Source organism: Aegilops tauschii, chromosome 2, assembly GCF_002575655.3.
Source record: "Aegilops tauschii subsp. strangulata cultivar AL8/78 chromosome 2, Aet v6.0, whole genome shotgun sequence".
NCBI lineage: Eukaryota > Viridiplantae > Streptophyta > Magnoliopsida > Poales > Poaceae > Aegilops > Aegilops tauschii.
The window spans coordinates 340340414-340360981 of NC_053036.3; positions in this window are offsets into that span (position 1 = coordinate 340340414).

Genomic DNA, 20568 nt, shown 5'->3' on the forward strand with positions numbered 1-20568 from the left:
ACTATATTTTGCCTTTACTTATTTTAGTTCGATCTTTTGCTTTAGATGAATAAAAGTTTAGTTTGATCCTTTCTTGTCGAGAGTTTGCTTAGTGTTCTATCCTTGTAATTGTGTGCAAGATATATAGTAAAGTTTAGTTTGAGTTTCTGCTTTCTTTACTTTCATGTTGCAATAAAAAAGGAAATAAATTAAAAAGATCATATGCTAATCTTATGGTAGGTGATGACACCACATAAGGAAAAGTATAAGTAGAAAATTGTATTAGAGATTGACAAACATAGCATTGGTCAATGATGCAACTCATGAAAGAATTAATAACGGAAGAGAAGATTCACATATAAATACACTATCCTGGAAATCTTTTGTGATTGTGAGCCCCCATCAAAATATTATATGCCAAAATTGTTGATATTGGACAAGGAAGACAACATAATGATTTATGTTTGTTCATATTCACATAGAAGTTATACTGTCATAGATCCTTCAACATGTGGTGCTTGCCCCTATCTTTGCTAGCCAAAAATTCCGCACTAAGTAGAGATACTACTTGTGCATCCAAAAACCCTTAAACCCGAATCTTATTTTCAAGAGTCCACCATACCTACCTAGGGATTGAGCAAGATCCCTCAAGCAAGTTGTCATCGGTGCAATAAGGCAATAAAAATTGCTTCTAAAAGTGTGAGATTATTTAGTGTAAGATAAAATTGAGCGTTGTACGAACTTCTGATGGTGAAGAATAAAAGCAACAGACTGCATAATAAAGGTTGCCATCACAAGGGGCAATCCAATGTGACGTTCTTTTGCACTAAGGGGTTGAGCATACAAACAAACAAGCACATGGCAACCTCTGCTTCCCTCTGCGAAGGGCCTATCTTTTACTTTTATGTATATACTTTTATGCAAGAGTCAAAGTTTTTCTCTCTATTCCTTTTTATTTTTCTGCTTTGGCAAGCATCATGTGGTGAGGAAAGATCTAGGCACATATGTCCAGCTGAATATTGGTAGCATGAGTTATTATTGTTGACATCACCCTTGAGGTGAATACGTTGGGAGGCGAAACTATAAGCCCCTATCTTTCTATGTGTCCTGTTGAAATGCTTTGCTCATGTGTATGCGGTGAGTGTTAGCAATCATAGAAGACTATATGATGGTTGAGTATGTGGACTTGCTTAAAGGCTCCGATACGTGACCCTTCCTGAAAAGATGATGAATTGTAGTTGCAAGGTTGACCGAGAACATAGTTTGTTGGTTTCTAATAGAGTTTATGCTTTATACTTCGATAGTGTGATGAATTGTTACTTATTCATGAGAAGTCTATGATAAAAGTTCTATGATAAAAGTTTTATGTTTAAATTTGTTGCTGTTATAATAATCAACATGATGCTTCTATGTCTGTATTTTGTTTTTATTGACACCTCTCTCTCTAAGCATGTGGACATGTTTTTCGATTTCGGTTTTCACTTGAGGACAAGCGAGGTCTAAGCTTGGGGGAGTTGATACGTCCATTTTGCATCATGTTTTCCTACTATTATTTATGATGTTTTTATGCATAATAATGTTTTTTGGAGTAATTCTTATGCATTTTCTCTCATAATGTGCAAGGTACACACAAAGAGGGAGAATTTCGGCAGCTGGAAATCTGGACCTGGAAAAGCTACGCCGGGCTACCTATTCTTCACAACTCCAAACAAGCTGAAACTTTACAGAGATTTTTTATGGAATATATGAGGAATATTGGAGCCAATAAGTACCAGAGGGGTCCCACCAGGTGGGCACAACCCACCTGGGCATGCCAGGGAGCCCAGGCGCTCCCTGGTGGGTTCTGCTCCCCTCGGCCCACCTCCGGTGCCCATCTTTTGGTATATAAGTGATGCGGCTTGAAGCTACGTTGGTATTTCCCCAAAGAGGAATGGATGATGCAGCACAGTGGCGTTAGGTATTTCCCTCAGTTATGAGCCCAAGGTTATCGAACCAGTAGGAGAACCAAGCAACACAACGTAAACAGCCCCTGCACACAAATAACAAATACTCGCAACCTGACGTGTAAAAGGGGTTGTCAATCCCTTTCGGGTAGCGGCACCCCAAGATTGGCAAATGGACGTGAATAAAATTGTAGTAGATTGATAGATCGAATGCCAAATAAAATAAATAAGAATAAAATGCAGCAAGGTATTTTTGGTTTAATAGATCTGAAAATAAAAGCAAAGGTAAAGTAGATCGAAAAGGCAAATAATATGGGAAAGAGACCCGGGGCCGTAGGTTTTACTAGTGGCTTCTCTCGAGAAAAATAGCAAATGGTGGGTAAATAAATTACTGTTGGGCAATTGAAAGAACTTCAAATAATCATGACGATATCCAGGAAATGATCATTATATAGGCATCACGTCCAAGATTAGTAGACCGACTCCTGCCTGCATCTACTACTATTGCTCCACACATCGACCGCTATCTAGCATGCATCTAGTGTATTAAGTTCATGGGGAAACGGAGTAATGCAATAAGAATGATGACATGATGTAGACAAGATCTATTTATCTAGAGATAGACCCAATCGTTTTATCCTTAGTAGCAACGATACATACGTGTCGGTTACCCTTCTGTCACTGAGATCAAGCACCGTAAGATCGAACCCACTACAAAGCACCTGCAAGGTAAATAGATCGAGTTGGCCAAACAAAACCCGAACATCGAAGAATAAATAAGAGGCTATACGCAATCATGCATATAAGAGATCAAAGAAACTCAAATAACTTTCATGGACATAAAAAGATAGATCTAATCATAAACTCAAAGTTCATCGATCCCAACAAACACACCGCAAAAAGAGTTACATCATATGGATCTCCAAGAGACCATTGTATTGAGAATCAAACGAGAGAGAGGAAGCCATCTAGCTACTAACTACGGACCCGAAGGTCTACAAAGAACTACTCACGCATCATCGAAGAGGCACCAATGGAAGTGGTGAACCCCTCCGTGATGGTGTCTAGATTGGATCTGGTGGTTCTGGACTCTGCGGCGGCTGGAATTGATTTTCATCAACTCCCCTAGGGTTTCTGGAATATTGGGGTATTTATTGAGCAAAGAGGCAGTCTGGGGGCACCCAAGGTGGGCACAACCCACCAGGGCGCGCCTGGTCCTCCTGGCGCGCCCTGGTGGGTTGTGCTCCCCTCGGAGCACCCCCAGGCGCTGCCTTGGGCCATTAGGTATCTTCTAGTCCATAAAAAATCTCCGTAAAGTTTCATTGCATTTGGACTCCATTTGGTATTGATTTCATGCGATGTAAAAAACATGCAGAAAACAACAACTGGCACTTGGCACAATGTCAATGGGTTAGTACCAAAAAATAATATAAAATGACTATAAAATGATTATAATACATCCAAGATTGATAATATAACAGCATGGAACAATCAAAAATTATATATACGTTGGAGACGTATCAGCATCCCCAAGCTTGACTCCTGCTCGTCCTCGAGTAGGTAAGTGATAAAAACAGAATTTTTGATGTGGAATGCTGCCTAACATGTCATCTCATATTTCTTTTCTTTATTGCATGGACATTTGGACTTTTATATTGTTCAAAGCAATAGTCTAGTTTTGATTTGACAACTTAAATACTCAAGCATATCGACAAGCAACCATGTCTTTCAAAATATCAACGCTAAAATAAGCTATCCCTAGCCCATCATGCTTAATCATTGATCCATTCATGAAACACACTCGCATATTAACTACACCCAATGCTCAAGTACGATCATAGTGCCTCCTAGTTGGTGCTTTATAAGAGAAGATGGAGACTCAAATTCAAAAATAAAAATTGCATAAAGTAAAAGAAAGGCCCTTCGCGAGGGAAGTACGGATTTGTAGAGGTGCCAGAGCTCAAAGCGAAAAACTTAGAGATAAAAAATATTTTGGGAGGTGTGTCCTTCCCACCAACAAAAATGACTTAGAGTTCCCAACACTTTCCATGCTAGATATATCATAGGCAGTTCCCAAACAGAAAACAAAGTTTGTTCTTTTTTCCACCATACTTTCACTTTCCATGGCTAGCCGAATCCACGGTTGCCTTCTATGCCAACACTTTCCAAGGAATTTATTATTTGACAAAATAAAGTAAATTCATTTTTCATTTCAGGACGGGGCACCCCTAATACCTTTGCCTTACTCTCGTGCAATTACAAGTGAATAAACACTCATCGTGAGAATAACACATCTAGAATGGAAAATATTAGCTACCCCTCACCGCTCCGCGAGCGGTACGAACACACAAAAGAGAAGTTTATTTTGAAAATTAGAGATGGCACATACAAATTTTCTTAGAACGGCAAAAGAATACCGCATATAGGTAGATATAGTGGACTCATGTGGCAAAACCAGTTTAGAGGTTTTTGGATGCTCAAGTAGTGATCATACTTAGTGCAAAATGAAGGCTAGCAAAAGGTTGAGAAGCGACCAACCAAGAAACGAACAATCTCATAAGTGAGCATTAAGCATAATTAACACCAAATAATGCACCACAAGTAGGATATAATTTCATTGCATAATTATGGATTTTCGTGCTTGCATAGGGAATCACAAACCTTAACACCAATATTCTTACTAAAGCATAATTTAGAAACATTACAACCGAGCACTAATCGAGCCCTCTCAGACCATTAGCGTTTTCAACCCTTGGATCTGCTGTTATATATGCTCTTGGTTGTTGGATGCACCTTCATGGCTGTTGGGAGAGCTACATGGAGTGGCCGATGCTCCGGGAACAAAATCAGCGATCCGTTGTTATTTGGGCCAGCTGGGCCAGTTCCAATCTCCGTAGCTTCTCACAAGAATAAAAAAACAATCATCCATGGACACCTCCTGGGAGGGCAAAGCAGTGGGTGCGACCGTGCGTGCGCATGCCAGGGTGCAACGAGGATAGCAGTGAACCATCACTGTCGATTGAATTCCCGTACCCGGTGATTGAGGAAGAAAATCAATGTTGCCAAACTTTAATGGTGGGTGAGTGCAGGTCATTTACACGCATTAACTACATTGCAGGTCATTTGCTCTTTGCGTGTCCATATAGTTTCCCTCCGCCCCCTTCTTCCCTTCCTTACCCTTTATTCACTTCGGCATGCCGCTACTTCATCTTCTCCGCTCCTTCCTCTCCCAGTTCTTTTTGCCTCAAATCTGAGATTCATCTTTATTGATCATGTTGTTTCTACTGTCTGGATGCAGATGCTCTGAGTTGTGATGGATTCGATCTCATCTTCTCTATGGAGAAGCAGCGACTATGGTGGGCGTAAGGCCGCAGTAGCTGCGGTGGTGGCGACTTGCCCGGTGGAGTTGACGAGAGGCGACAACGAGGGTGGGGCTTAGGCGATGACGGCGGCGGATGCTCCGGCGCGAGGAGCTTCTCCACTACACTTGTCGCCATCTCGGCGCAGGTCCGATCAATTTTGACCTCCATCTTGTGCAGATCCATCCATATCAAACTGCCATCATCCTGTTGTTCCTGATTGGCTGTGAGTCTTTGACTGCTCCATTTTATTATTGTTGGCACAAGGTGTCTTGTACAGGATTGCTGCCAAATGTTCACAATCTAGAGCAGACACATGAAGAATTAGAATTATCTACCTGCTCTTTTATTCTATAATTATATATCTATATCAATAAATCTCATTATTGTTCTATCGGGAAAAAACTATAACTGTTAGTGCATCCAAATGATTGATATGTTTCTCTGGTTGTTTCAAAACAAAAGGGATTAACAGTGGATATAGAGGACTGTTTCACATCAGAAAATTCATGGCCTGTAAATTCCAACTTACACCTTCCTCTAGCACTTCTTTCAAAAAAAAAATTTTTACTGGGAGCACTTCTTTCAAATTGGATCTTCAGGTTAATACTAATTGAGGTAATTTAGGTCTGCTAGCAAAAGGTGGACTGTTTGAGGTGCACAGGAGCTACCCTTTTGCTATTCTATTGCATTTATTTTTGTTCCATGGTGTTACTAGATTCCAATCATGCAATCATTTAGGTTACAAAAGGAGAATCTTGAGTGTGCCAGTGAACATGAAGAGGAATTCACGCGTTGCAATAAGGTGTTACCACAGGTATGAGGATGGACCAAATTAGCTCAAAAAATACTAATATATATATACAACGCATGAAGATCTTAAAACAATCCTAACATTAGAGTTCAAAATATATGGCACAACAACGCGCGCCATAAATGATCAAGTTACTCATCAAGATGACTCACATATCACATCATCATATCTCAAAACTATTACTAAGAATCAAGTTTATTTTGTCCAATGATCTTCATGAATTTTTTTTATTATATCCTTCTTGGATATCTATCACTTTGGAACTAATTTTCATATGTTGCTTTTGATAAGCTCAAACAAATATAAGTGAAGATCATGAGCATAATATTTCTTTCTCTCAAATTAATTTAAGTGAAGCAAGAGAGAATTTCTTGAAAATTTTAATAACTCTCAACTAAATCTAAGTGTAGAAAGAGAGTATTTCTCCAAAAATACTAAAGCACACCATGCTCAAAAATATATATGTGAAGCACTAGAGCAAGTCTATAGCTCATAAAAATTTAAGTGAAGCATAGAGAGCAATTCTAACAAGTCATGACATAATTTTGGCTCTCTCAAATAGGTGTCCAGCAAGGAATCAAGACTTAAAACACAAAATAAAACAAGCAAAGACTCATATCATACAAGAAGCTCCAAGCAAAACACATAGTATGTGATGAAACAAAATTTAGCTTCGAGTAAAATATCGATTGTCGTTAGAAGAAAGAGGGGATGCCACTCGGGGCATCCCCAAGCTTAGTTGCTTGCTCTCTTATGGATAATAGCTTGGGATGTCGGGGCATCCCCAAGCTTAGGCTCTTCTTACTCCTTATTCCTTCATCCATCGTAAGATAACCCAAAACTTGAAAACTTCAATCACACAAAACTCAACAAAACCTTCGTGAGATCCGTTAGTACAAGAAAGCAAATCACTACTATAAGTACTGTAGCAAACCAATTCATATTTTGTTCTTGCATTATATCTACTGTATTCCAACTTTTGTATGGCAAAAGCTCATCAAGGAAAACCATAGAGCCATCAAAACAAGCACACAATGCAAAGAAAACATAATCTGTCAAAAACAGAATAGTCTGTAGCAATCTGGATATTTCGAATACTTCTGAAACTCCAAAAATTCTGAAAAATTAGGATGACCTGAGCAATTTGTATATTAATATTCTGCAAAAAGAATTGATATTTTAGCACGCTCTGGTTAAAATTGAGAATTATTTTCGTGAGTGCAAAAGCTTCTGTTTTTCGGCAAGATCAAACAACTATCACCCAAGAAGATCCTAAAGGCTTTACTTGTCACAAACACTAATTAAAACACAAAATGAAGGAAATATTCCCTAGAGCCAATAATAAAGTTGTTATTTTACATTTCCTTATATCATGATAAATGTTTATTATTCATGCTAGAATTGTATTAACCGGAAACTTGATACATGTGTGAATACATAGACAAAACAAAGTGTCCCTAGAATGCCTCTACTTGACTAGCTCGTTAATCAAAGATGGTTAAGTTTCCTAACCATAGACATGTGTTGTCATTTGATGAACGGGATCTGTCGGGGATATACCCCGCGGTATGACCCGGCCAGCCTTGGCGACCCACCAGAGACCTGGCTAGATCTTGGCGACTCACCGGTGATCTGCCCGAACATGGCGATTCACAGGTAACCCGCCTGGACATTGTGACTCACTGGAGACCCGGCGAGCGGATCAGACGGACGACAAGGCCCAAGGCCTAGCAGGCTGGCTTATACTCTGGTGGGTCGGCTTAAGGAGAAAGGGATGACGAATATTTCCTTTACGAGGAAGCAAGACCCGAACTTGTATTCAAATTGTAAGAAAAGATAGACTAGTCCTAGTCCTACTAGGACTCCGCATGTAACCCGCCCCTCTAACTTATATAAGGAGGGGCAGGGCACCCCAAAGAGGGACAAGTAACAAGAAGCAATCTCTAGGGCTAGACACCGAGAGCCGGTTCCCGGCGACTCTCCCGTGATCATAATGAGACCTAGCCTCAAACAGCATGTAGGGTTATTATCGGATGATGTTTCCCGGGGCCCGAAGCTGTCTAAATCCTTGTCTAGTGTTGCGTCTCTCGATTCCACCCAATCCCTCTCAAGCTACCGCATAGATGCGTTGGCCTCGCGACTAAGTCCTCACACTAGGACATCTGCCGTGACAATTCCACGACAGTTGGCGCCCACCGTGGGGCTGACGCACAGTGGTGTTGAGTTCTTGAAGGGATCCTTTTTAGGGTTTCGAGAGGTTCGCAATTCTCCGAATGAAGAAGAACCGGTTCGAAAAGATTGGCATCAGCCTCAAGATTTATGATATGTGAAAGAGAAAATAGGGTTGCGAGCCACCTGCCGCCGTCCTGAGGATCATCTGACGAGTTTTTGAGCCGCCAAAACTAACAGGGGGCAAATTTCTTCGGCGACTTGCTAAGAGAGCGGCCCGATGAATCTGTCGACTCGCTTATGAAAGATCAGGGACTCGCCAAGAACTGTATTATTTAAAAAACCAAGAGATTCCATGGTGGATTGTTGGCTGCGCGTACTAACAAAAGCATCAAGAGGAAACATCTGACGAGCGATTCAGAGACCGAGGCGTCAAAAAATTATAGTCAGAAAAGATTCATTAGGCAGCTCGATGTCTAAACATCAGAGTGGCTGCGTCTGTGCGCCGTCGTTGTCGTAAGGTCAATCCGATTGAGATTGACTCTGTTGCAAAGCTGCTGTTTTCGGTTGCCACAGTCGCACGTCATCGAGACCCACAGGGGTTCTTTTTGAACGCGTGCAAATTTACTCGAGTCGCAGCCGATCTGTCCGACCAATACAAGAATCAAGTTGCCGAGACCGACGGGATTTTGATTGCGAGCAGCAATGTTCGAGATTGACAAGAAGTAGGCTGTGAAATAATCCTTGAGATCTTTTTGCCATGGGCCCTGGCATACTTCCGCAGCGTCAGGCACATGCCATACGGCAGGGAAGCTTCAAGTCCCGAGGAGCTCAGGCGCTGCTGGAGTTTTTTCTGCTTGTTTTTTAATCAAGACCGCAGCTTTTACGAGGTCATATTGCTGCCACTCAAAAACAGACTACATGGAGTACAAAACACTGGTGTTGCAAGTGCATTGCTACTAGTATTACTACTTGCACGTGGAGATCAAGGGTCACTGCCGTTTCTTCATTAGATCAAGAAAAGAAGAAGATTAGATTGGAAAAAAGGACAACAACCCGGAACCGGATTGGATTTCTGCTTTCAAGCCGCCGTGGCCGAATCAGCTGTCGCGCCCGTACTGCCGGTGTCTGCCACAACTGAGCCGTCAAACCGCCCTCGTTGTGAGCGGTCTCACCTTTGCTGTAAGCCGGCCTAGGCCCTACTGACGCCACTGCTGTACATCGAACCGATGCACACTGGGGGTCACCTCTGCCTCCGTCGACCCCACGCTAAGCGGTCTGCCAATATCATCGACCTGTGGGTCCCGCCGCGGTCCACGGGCAGTGCGCTGCTGCAAAGCGGATCAGGTGATACCCATCCAAGTTTATTTTATTAAGGGATAATTAGATTTATGCCCCTAGTTGTGTCCCACTCGTCTGTTTTACCCCTAATTCCCAAAAGTCACCGGTTCTGTCCATGTCACTTTGATCCTCTTATGCTTTTGCCCTTTGACCGTTTGACCGTCAGTTTGAAAACTTCATAACTAATTCATACTAAATCAGAAAAATGCAAATAAGATACCAAAATGTTCAGAAAAACATCACCTATATGTCAGTGTCATTTGCATTCATGAAAAAAGTGTTGGAAAGTGCACATCCAAGTTTTAGCTCTTTTGATACCACCATGAATAGTAAACTCCAAAAAATTCAGAAAAATTCAAGAAAATATATGGTGGCAAAGAACGACAAATGTTCTAAGTGCTTGCCAAGTTTCATTAGGGAACGACATTCGTGGAAGTCGTGGCAAAAAAATAATCTATTTTGGAGTGCTGATTGTTTTTTTTTTTTGCCATGGCACCCACGAATGTTTTTCCCTGATGAAACTTGGCAGGCACTTAAAACATTTGTCATTCTTTGCCTCCAATTTTTGGTTCAATTTTTTTGAACTTTTTTAGATGTTATTATTCATGGTGGTAGCATAAGAGCTAAAGCTCGGATGGGAACTTTCCAACACTTTTTTCATGAATGGAAATGACACTGACATATAGGTGATGTTTTTCTGAACATTTTGGTATCTTATTTGCATTTTTCTGATTTAGTATGAATTAGTTATGAAGTTTTCAAACTGACGGTCAAACGGTCAAAGGGCAAAAGCATAGGAGGAGCAAAGTGACTTGGACAGAACCGGTGACTTTTGGGAATTAGGGGTAAAACAAACGAGTGGGACACAACTAGGGGCATAAATCTAATTATCCCTTTTATTAAATATATTGGTTTTCATCAAAGAACAAATACTTTGTAAATATATTTTTATGCGCAGCAAAGGTGGTGCCATGTTGTGCCTATGAAGTGTGCGTCAGCACCATCACGCACCGGCATCTGCGCCTGCTTACTGATGGAACAAGTGTGCGCAAGTCGCCTCCCGTGCAGCTTAATCTACATCAACCCGTCGGAGCCGTTTTGAGCCGCCCTTGCCGTTTTGAGCCGCGGGGGTTATATTAAGTCGCCGGTCTGCCTGAGCCGCCGGAACTATATTAAATCGTCGGTCTGCCTGAGCCACCTCTGTCGCGATAAACGGATCATCCGTCGTCCGAACAAATTAGGTGATATCCATCTAAATTTATCTATTAAACACTTATTGCTTTTCGTCAAAGAACAATTACTCTGCTCTGTAACATTTTTATACAGGACAAATTTTTTATGCCATTATACCTCGGATACGGAGTGCATGCACTAGCATTTGTCCATGCCACGCTGCTCGACAGACATGCGTGCAAGCCGCCGCCCCCCGTAGTCCGGTCTACCTCAACACACGGCCGACTCGCCCGTCCGTGCCGGCTTACAACACCGCTTCACCGTGGTGATCATTAAACTCCGTGGTGGATATTTTCTGGCTTAACATATCAGGTGAAATCCATCCATTATATTTTCATATTATGTATTGCTTTCTTTAAAAAGAACAAGTACCCTGGCTTGCAAGTTTTCCAATGCAGGACAAATTGTCTACTGCAAAAAGGGATTATTATATCGCTGAGCTATTAGATAACCCATGCCGGTTTATATCATGGTCCAGTCCGCATCAACTCGTCAGGACCATGCGAATTACCCAATAAAGCGTGCACAGGTCGTCCGTCTCGCGCGACCTGGTCTACATCAACATACCGGGCCGCACCAGTCTGCATGAGCTGTTTATTGAGTATGAGCAAGTCACAGCTTGGGTAGCCCGGTTTTCTTTCAAATTAGAGGCAATTTATCATCAACTGCCGTCTGCGGTGGATGGATCAATGGGAAGGCGCACACGTCGCCGCCACTACAGTTTGGTTAACTTCAAAACAGCCAGTTGGAAGGGACCATTGGCCGAGTTGCTGACACGGCTCATACAGGATCATTTATAACCCGGCGTAGTCACCTCAACTTTCTGTGGATTTACATCGCGCTATCAACACCAATGATATACACCTTATGCTATGGTCAATATGGAGAATCTCAAAGCCAACTCCTCGAGTCGCCTTGAGACTCGGGGGCTACAATGATGTGACTCGGCAGCATTGGTCGGTTTCACTGCATTCAAGAACTCCGGGTCATTGGAGGGAAAAATAATTCGGTCCCGGAGGCTACCACCCTATTGGTGAAAAGTTTAAAGGCCGTCAGAAAATTTCCGGCTTAAAAAGAAGAATTCCGGTTTAGATCTGGCTCAAGAGACTTGACATCTCCCACAAAGCACGGAAGCTCTTAATATCCGGTTTAAAATCCGGTTCAAGGGAAATTTATCTGCCACAAAGTTTTGAAGCTCTCAAATCTGGTTCAAAATCCGGTTCAAGGTAAATTTGTTTATCACAAAGCTTTGAAACTCTCAATATCCGGTTTTTCTGGTTCAAAAAGAATTTATCTCTCGCAAAAATTCGAGTTCTCAGGAAAAATTAAAGGGACCAAAAAGAGTCTGTTACAAAGCACAACCCAAACATAGGTACCCTGCTTTAATGACCATTGGGAGCTGATCATATTCGAATTTATCTTAACCCTTTTGGTGTGACCCTGATCATATTCGAATCAGAGTCGTTAAATATTCTCATGATCACTAGGGGGCTTCCTGTTCAAACATAGGTCGTATTCGAACCAAAGAGAACATAGCTGTCGGTACCCTTTTCATTGGCACACTGCCGAGCTCACTAGGGGGCTTCTTGATCGTATTTGAATCATAGCTCAACCCCTTTTGGGAACCGACGTGGATCGTATTCGAATTAGTGTCGTTAAACAACTCTCAAGGTCATTTGGGGGCTTCCTGTTCAAACATAGGTCATATTCGAACCAAAGAGAACATAGCTGTCGGTACCCTCTTGATCGGCAACGCCAAAGCCATTGGGGGCTATATGATCATATCCGAATCTTAGCTTAACCCCTTTGGAACGGTTTTCTGATCGTATTCGAATCAGAAGCCTCAAATTTTCTGAAGTCTCTTTTTGCAAACAATTTTTGGATTTTATTTGAAGCTCTTTTGATCATATCTAAAGTGTATATGAGTGGTTGCTATTTAACCCGGTTTTGACTTTGGATGATAAGTCGCCATCATATGACAATCATAAACATTTGGAAGTCTTGATTTCTAAAGATTGGGTTATCACCCTTACTGCACAGGTCACATAAACCGGTAGTGAAAATTCAATATCACAGGTATAATATTATTATTATAGTTATGTTTCAAAGTTATGATTCATAACAGGCTTATCTGTGACTCCTTGTTACACATCAATGGTTATATGTGAGATATTATGACCTACCCTGCGGTAAACCGCCAAGGGATCTTGTGATCTAATTATGTGCAGGATAAGACTACATTTGGGTGGTTACCCGCCCTGGTTTTTGACGTTAAGTCGCCAGGGCATATGTTGTTTAAACTCTGCAGGATTTACAGAGCTATGACTTACATAAATGATTAAATTCAAGCCCATCATCGTAGATTGAAATTGGTGTCTCAAAAGGGTTATCAATTCTTGATTTTCTCAAAGGCTATAAGCCGCCGGGTTGTACAAATTTCGGCTTACAGTGGAGGCGTATTAAATCGCCATCAGCCAAGAGCCGCCGGGTATTTAAACTCCGGATTTACTTATCAATAGATGAGGTATTCAAAGTTGCTTTGGCGCCATGGATATGATTTATTCTACAATGGAAGGAATAGTCCTGAGTCGCTGCAGGCTTACGACCCGGCACTTGGGGGCTACATTATCCAAATTGATATTACATTGAATATGCAAGTCCCATGTCACTGCCAGCATGTACCATGACACTTGGGGGCTAATTCAAAGTCATTTTTGCTCAACTTATTGAAGACCCGACTCATCACATTCTAAATGAGCCGGCCCTTGGGGGCTACCAATTGCTCTTGTCGAAAATTCAAGGTACACAAGCCTTAATCTATTACATTGAAAGATCCACTACTCAGTTGGTAGAGTACAAAGCTCTTAACCTTGTGGACGTGGGTTCAAGCCCCATGGTGGAGATTACATCATATGCTGTTATTATCAATGAGTCATATACAAAGTCCCTGCTCATTATTATATAATGACCCGGCCCTTGGGGGCTACACTGGTTGATGTTTTTATGAGCATAAGGCAATTACAAGTCCCAGGTTGCTGCAAGCATGACAACCCAGCACTTGGGGGCTACATATGTGGAATATTCAGTTTATGACTAATGATTGAGATGAATAACCCGGTTTTCTTCAAGGTTGCAACACTTATATTGAAGCAAGTCTTAAGTTATCACTATGTTCTCCTCTTAAGACTTGGGGGCTACATGTGATATGCATATAAGGGAGAAAAAATCTTCAAATTCTCAGTTTGGAGCAGACCAGATTGACCCGGTGTTTGCAACAAGCATGACCCGGTGTCACCAATAATAATGACCCGGCGTCGGCAACAGTTATGACCCGGTGTTATCAATATTTACAAGACGGTAATTTTGGCAATTATAACTAGCCAGCCTCTACATCTTTAAACTGGCGGATCACCAGATGAATCTTGAGTCTAAGATGTTTATTAAGCCGGAGTTTTGGAAACCGACTCAAATGGATTATTTTGTATAATATTTCTTTATAAGAGACAATGTCAGCAAATGGATTATGAAGCTGGCCTATTGACCCGGATATTCCAGGAGAAAATGTCAAGGACATAAGGATGATCAGGTGCCGGCTTACAAGAATATTTAACCCGGAGCACAACCTGTCAAATTTGTTCTTCAGTTATTTTGTAGGATCAGTTTAACATGGATAAATCCAAATTAAACTGGGGGCTAATGTCAGGGATATACCCCAAAGACCCGGCCAGCCTTGGCGACTCACCAGAGACCTGGCTAGAGCTTGGCGACTCACTGGTGATCCGCCCGAACATGGCGATTCACAGGTAACCCGCCTGGACATTGTGACTCACTGGAGACCCGGCGAGCGGATCAGACGGACGACAAGGCCCAAGGCCCAGCAGGCTGGCTTATACTCTGGTGGGCCGGCTTAAGGAGAAAGGGATGACGAATATTTCCTTTACGAGGAAGCAAGACCCGGACTTGTATTCAACTTGTAAGAAAAGATAGACTAGTCCTAGTCCTACTAGGACTCCACATGTAACCCGCCCCTCTAACTTATATAAGGAGGGGCAGGGCACCCTAAAGAGGGACAAGTAACAAGAAGCAATCTCTAGGGCTAGATACCGAGAGCCGGTTCCCGGCGACTCTCCCGTGATCATAATGAGACCTAGCCTCAAACAACATGTAGGGTTATTACCGGATGATGTTTCCCGGGGCCTGAAGCTGTCTAAATCCTTGTCTTGTGTTGCGTCTCTCGATTCCGCCCAACCCCTCTCAAGCTACCGCGTAGATGCGTTGGCCTCGCGACTAAGTCCTCACACTAGGACATCTGCCGTGACAATTCCACGACAGGATCACATCATTAGGAGAATGATGTGATGGACAAGACCCATCCGTTAGCTTAGCATAATGATCGTTAAGTTTTATTGCTATTGCTTTCTTCAAGACTTGTACATATTCCTTTGACCATGAGATTATGCAACTCCCGAATACCGGAGGAACACCTTGTGTGCTATCAAACATCACAACGTCACTGGGTGATTATAAAGATGCTCTATAGGTGTCTCCGAAGGTGTTTGTTGGGTTGGCATAGTTCGAGATTAGGATTTGTCACTCCGAGTATCAGAGCGGTATCTCTAGGTCCTCTCGGTAATGCACATCACTAAAAGCCTTGCAAGCAATGTGACTAATGAGTTAGTCGTGGGATGATGCATTACAGAACAAGTAAAGAGACTTGCTGGTAACGAGATTGAACTAGGTATAAGGATACCGACGATCGAATCTCGGGCAAGTAACATACCGATGACAAAGGGAATGATGTATGTTGTCATTGCGGTTTGACCGATAAACATCCTCGTAGAATATGTAGGAACCAATATGAGCATCTAGGTTCCGCTATTAGTTATTGATAGGAGATGTGTCTCGGTCATGTCTACATAGTTCTCGAACCCGTAGGGTCCGCACGCTTGACGTTCGATGCAGATTTGTATTATGAGTTATGTGTTTTGGTGACCAAAGTTTGTTCGGAGTCCCGGATGAGATCACGGACATGATGAGGAGTCTCAAAATGGTCGAGAGGTAAAGCTTGATATATTGGAAGGTAGTATTCGGACACCGGAAGGGTTCCGGAGTGTATCGGGTACATACTGGAGTACCGGAGGGGTTACCAGAACCCCCCGAGGAAAGATATGGGCCATATAGGCCATAGGAGGGAGGCTAACCTGCCCAAAAGGGGCTGGTGCGCCCCCCACAAGGGAGGAGGCCGAATTGGACTAGGGAAGGGGGCGCCACCCCCCTTTCTTTCTCCTACTCCCTCTCCTTTCCCCCTTTCCCCCTCCACGAGAAGGAAAAGAAGGGGGACCGAATCCTACTAGGACTGGGAGTCCTAGTAGGACTCCCCCCTTATGGCACGCCCCTAGGGCCAGCCTCCTCCCTCTCCCTCCTTTATATACGTGGGCAGGGCACCCCTTGGAGACACAACAATTGTTCCAAGCCGTGTGCAGCGTCTCTCTCCACAGTTTGCTCCTCCGGTCATAGCGCCGTAGTGCTTAGGCGAAGCCCAGCGCGGATCACATCCCCATCACCATCACCACGCCGTCGTGCTGACGAAACTCTCCCTCTACCCTCTGCTGGATCAAGAGTTCGGAGGAAGTCATCGAGCTGAACGTGTGCAGAACTCGGAGGTGCCGTACGTTTGGTACTAGACCGGGTGGATCGCGAAGACGTTCGACTACATCAACCGCGTTATACTAACGCTTTCGCTTTCGGTCTACGAGGGTACGTGGACACACTTTCCCCCTCTCGTTGCTATGCATCTCCTAGATAGATCTTGCGTGATCGTAAGAAATTTTTTGAAATTGCATGCTACGTTCCCCAACAGTGGTATCCGAGCTAGGTCTATGCGTAGATGATATGCAGGAGTAGAACACAAAGAGTTGTGGACGATAATAGTCATACTGCTTACCACCAACGTCTTATTTTGATTCAGCGGTATTGTTGGACGAAGCAGCCCGGACCAACCTTACATGACCACGTTCATGAGACCGGTTCCACCGACAGACATGCAACTTGTTTTGCATAAAGGTGGCTGGCGGGTGTCTGTTTCTCCAACTTCAGTTGAATCATATTTGACTACGGCCGGTCCTTGTTGAAGGTTAAAACAACACACTTGACGAAAAATCATTGTGGTTTTGATGTGTAGGTAAGAATGCTTCTTGCTAGAAGCCCATAGCAGCCACGTAAAACTTGCAACAACAAAGTAGAGAACGTCTAACTTGTTTTTGCAGGGCATGTTGTGATGTGATATGGTCAAGATGCGATGAGATATAAGTTGTTGTATGAGATGATCATGTTTTGTAAAAGTTATCGGCAACTGGCAGGAGCCTTATGGTTGTCACTTTATTGTATGAAATGCAATCGCCATGTAATTGCTTTACTTTATCACTAAGCGGGAGCGATAGTCGTAGAAGCAATAGTTAGCGAGACGACAATGACACTACGATGGAGATCAAGGTGTCAAGCCGGTGACGATGGAGATCATGACGGTGCTTTGGAGATGGAGATCAAAGGCACAAGATGATGATGGCCATATCATGTCACATATTTTGATTGCATGTGATGTTTATCTTTTTATGCATCTTATTTTGCTTAGTACGGCGGTAGCATTATAAGATGATCCCTCACTAAATTTTAAGGTATAAGTGTTCTCCCTGAGTATGCACTGTTGCGACAGTTAGTTGTGCCGAGACACCACGTGATGATCGGGTGTGATAAGCTCTACGTTCACATACAATGGGTGTAAGACAGTTTTGCACATGTAGAATACTCGAGTTAAACTTGACGAGCCTAGCATATGAAGATATGGCCTCGGAACACTGAGACCGGAAGGTCGAACGTGAATCATATGGTAGACACTACAAAAAAAAGACACATCCGTGACATTTTGGGCCGAACGAAAAAAAATTCTGTCATACTTATGACACTTCTATGATGATAATTGTGACAAAACCCGGTATCATCATAGATGTGGTGGGGTCCTACTTCTATGACAAAAAATCATGACAGAAAATGGGCTTTTCGTCCTGGGCGGGCCGGAGACACAGTTGCATGACATTCTTTGGGCCGTCCATGACGGAAAAAACCATGGTAGAAGCAAGGGCGAGGAAAATATCGGGGTGTTCCCGGTTACGGTGGGTGGTCGGGGTCGAGCGATGCGCGTTTCTCTCGTACACACACGCGCGTGGGTGCGAGGCGTTGGGCTCTAACTGAACCCGAGCGATTGCACTGCAGGCTACGCGTTACTGAACCCGAGCGATCGGTCGATGGCTGTTAAGTGAACCAGATCGAGCGATTCCTTGCTACTGCTGCTAACTGAAGCCGATCGATGCTACCTCTGGATGAACAGTGAGCGTTGTTGGGGGGTTTGGATGAACAGTTCCCGGTGGGGGTGGATGAACAGGACCCCGTGGTGTTGCCTCTAGATGAACAGTGAGCGTTGCTGGGGGGTTTGGATGAACAGTTCCCGGTGGGGGTGGATGAACAGGACCCCGTGGTGTTGCCTCTGGATGAACAGGACCCCGATCGATCGAGCCGGTTGGGGCTGGATGAACAGGACCCCATGGAGGGCTGGATGAACAGTAGCCCGTGGAGGGGTGGTTGAACAGGAGCCCGTGGAGAAGGCTGGTTGAACAGTAGCTGGTGGAGTAGCACACGGTGGAGGCTGGATGAACAGGAGCTCGTGGATGAACAGGAGCAGGTGGAGGCTGGAGGAGGTCGACGGTAGATGAACAGTAGCCCGTGGAGGCTGGAGGGGGTCGACGGTGGAGATGAACAGCATCCCGTGGAGTCCCGTTTTGCGGTACGCCACACCCCTCCTGATGAACAGGACCCCCGTTTCGACCGTACCGCTCGAACACAAGTCTGTTTCCTCCGTTTTGCGGTATGGCACACCCCTCCCGATCAACAGGAGCCCGCGTTTCGACCGTAGGAGGTCCATTTCCTCCATTTTGCGGTACGCCAGACCCCTCCCGACGAACAGGATCCCGTTTCGACCGTGGCCGGTCGAACACAAGGCCGTTTCCTTCATTCTGCAGTATGCCAGGCCTCGTTTCCATGGGTTGTTCCGTCCAAGCCGGTTGGCTCCCACGCATTCCGTTGCCTCCCGATGAACACGACGCATTTCGTTGCCTCCCCATGAACACGACGACGATGCAGTTTCTCCGTTCCGAACCAGCCATGTACACGAGCCCTGGCCGTACGTATGCGCGAGTAAGCGTTCGAGACCCTGCCCGTATGTACGTACATGGCCATATTTTCTTTCTTGCACACTGGCCGCTGTACGTACGTGTACATGCTACGTGCGCGCCTCTACTACGTCACGTGTGCGCCTCTACATCGACCAGTATGTACATACACGTTCGCGACCAGAATGACAATGCTACGTACGCTTCGACCAGGTGGGTCCCGACTGTCAGGCACTTCCTTGCCTGCGAAGATGTAGCTGGTGGGTCCCAGCAGTCAGGGTGCGAATCGTTTTTTTGCCCAGACGCACTTCCTTGCGTGCGAAGATGTAGCTAGTGGGTCCCAGCAGTCACGGGGAAACGTTTTTTCGTGAAATACGGTGGCCCGTCCGGTGGGTCCCCGCTGTCAGGTGGAGGAATAATTATTTTGCGCGTAATAAGGAGGCACTTCCTTAATGCGGCCGTGGACCCAGCTCTCAGCCTCTCCACGTATAGTCCACCTCCGATGGAAGCCGTTCCTTGACCACGTTGACCACGCCGTGCCGAGAGCACCAGGGTGGTGGACGACGGCGAGGCCTAGGAAGGCGACAACGCGGAGCCGGGGAAGACATGACAGTGGAAGCCCGCGCGGAGAGGAGTACGAGGATTCACTGGTTCGGCTGCGGTGTGAGGCTACCGTCGCCACAGAATAACAGGGGTTGTGGGTGAGTGGAGGGATGGCCTGGCCAGCGGTGGGAGTAGTAGGGGGCGGTGAGGCCTCCGCGGCAGCACAACCGGCCACGGGAGGCAGGAGCACGAGGCACGACTGGTGCTAGTTTGGGCGGCTGGAGCAAGAAGACCAGAGGTTGAAGAAGCACTACGGCCGTTGGATGGACATCGTACGGTCACTAGAGCTAGAATCGTGCATATTGACTAAGTTGACAAAGCCCTCCGTCCCCGTCAACTTAGTAGGCCCACAAGTCATCCTGCCATTATACTGGGTCCCAGCTAATAGAGGGAGTATTCATTTTTTTTGTGCGTAATAAGGAGGCACTTCCTTGCGTGCGAAGATATAGCTGGTGGGTCCGAGCTGTTAGCGGCGGTAACGTTTTTTCAACGAAATACAGAGGCCCTTTCGGTGGGTCCCAGATGGCAGGTGGAGGAATCATTATTTTGCGCGTAATAAGGAGGCATTTCCTTGCGTGCGGCCGTGGACCCAGCTGTCAGCCTCTCCACGTATAGTCCACTTCAGATGCATGTCGGTCGTTGACCATGTTGACCAGGCCGCACCGAGAGCACCAGGGCGGTGGACGACGGCGAGGCCTAGGAAGGGAACGACACGGAGGCAGGGAAGACTCGGCAGTTGTTTCCCATGCGGAGGGGAGTACGACTGTACGAGGGTTTATTGGTTCGTCTGCCGTCGCCGGATAATAACAACAGGTGTGGGTGAGTAGAGGGATGGGTAGGCCAGCGATGGGAGTACGGTGGGGCGGTGAGGCCTGCGCGGCAGCACAGCCGGCCGCGGGGAGGAG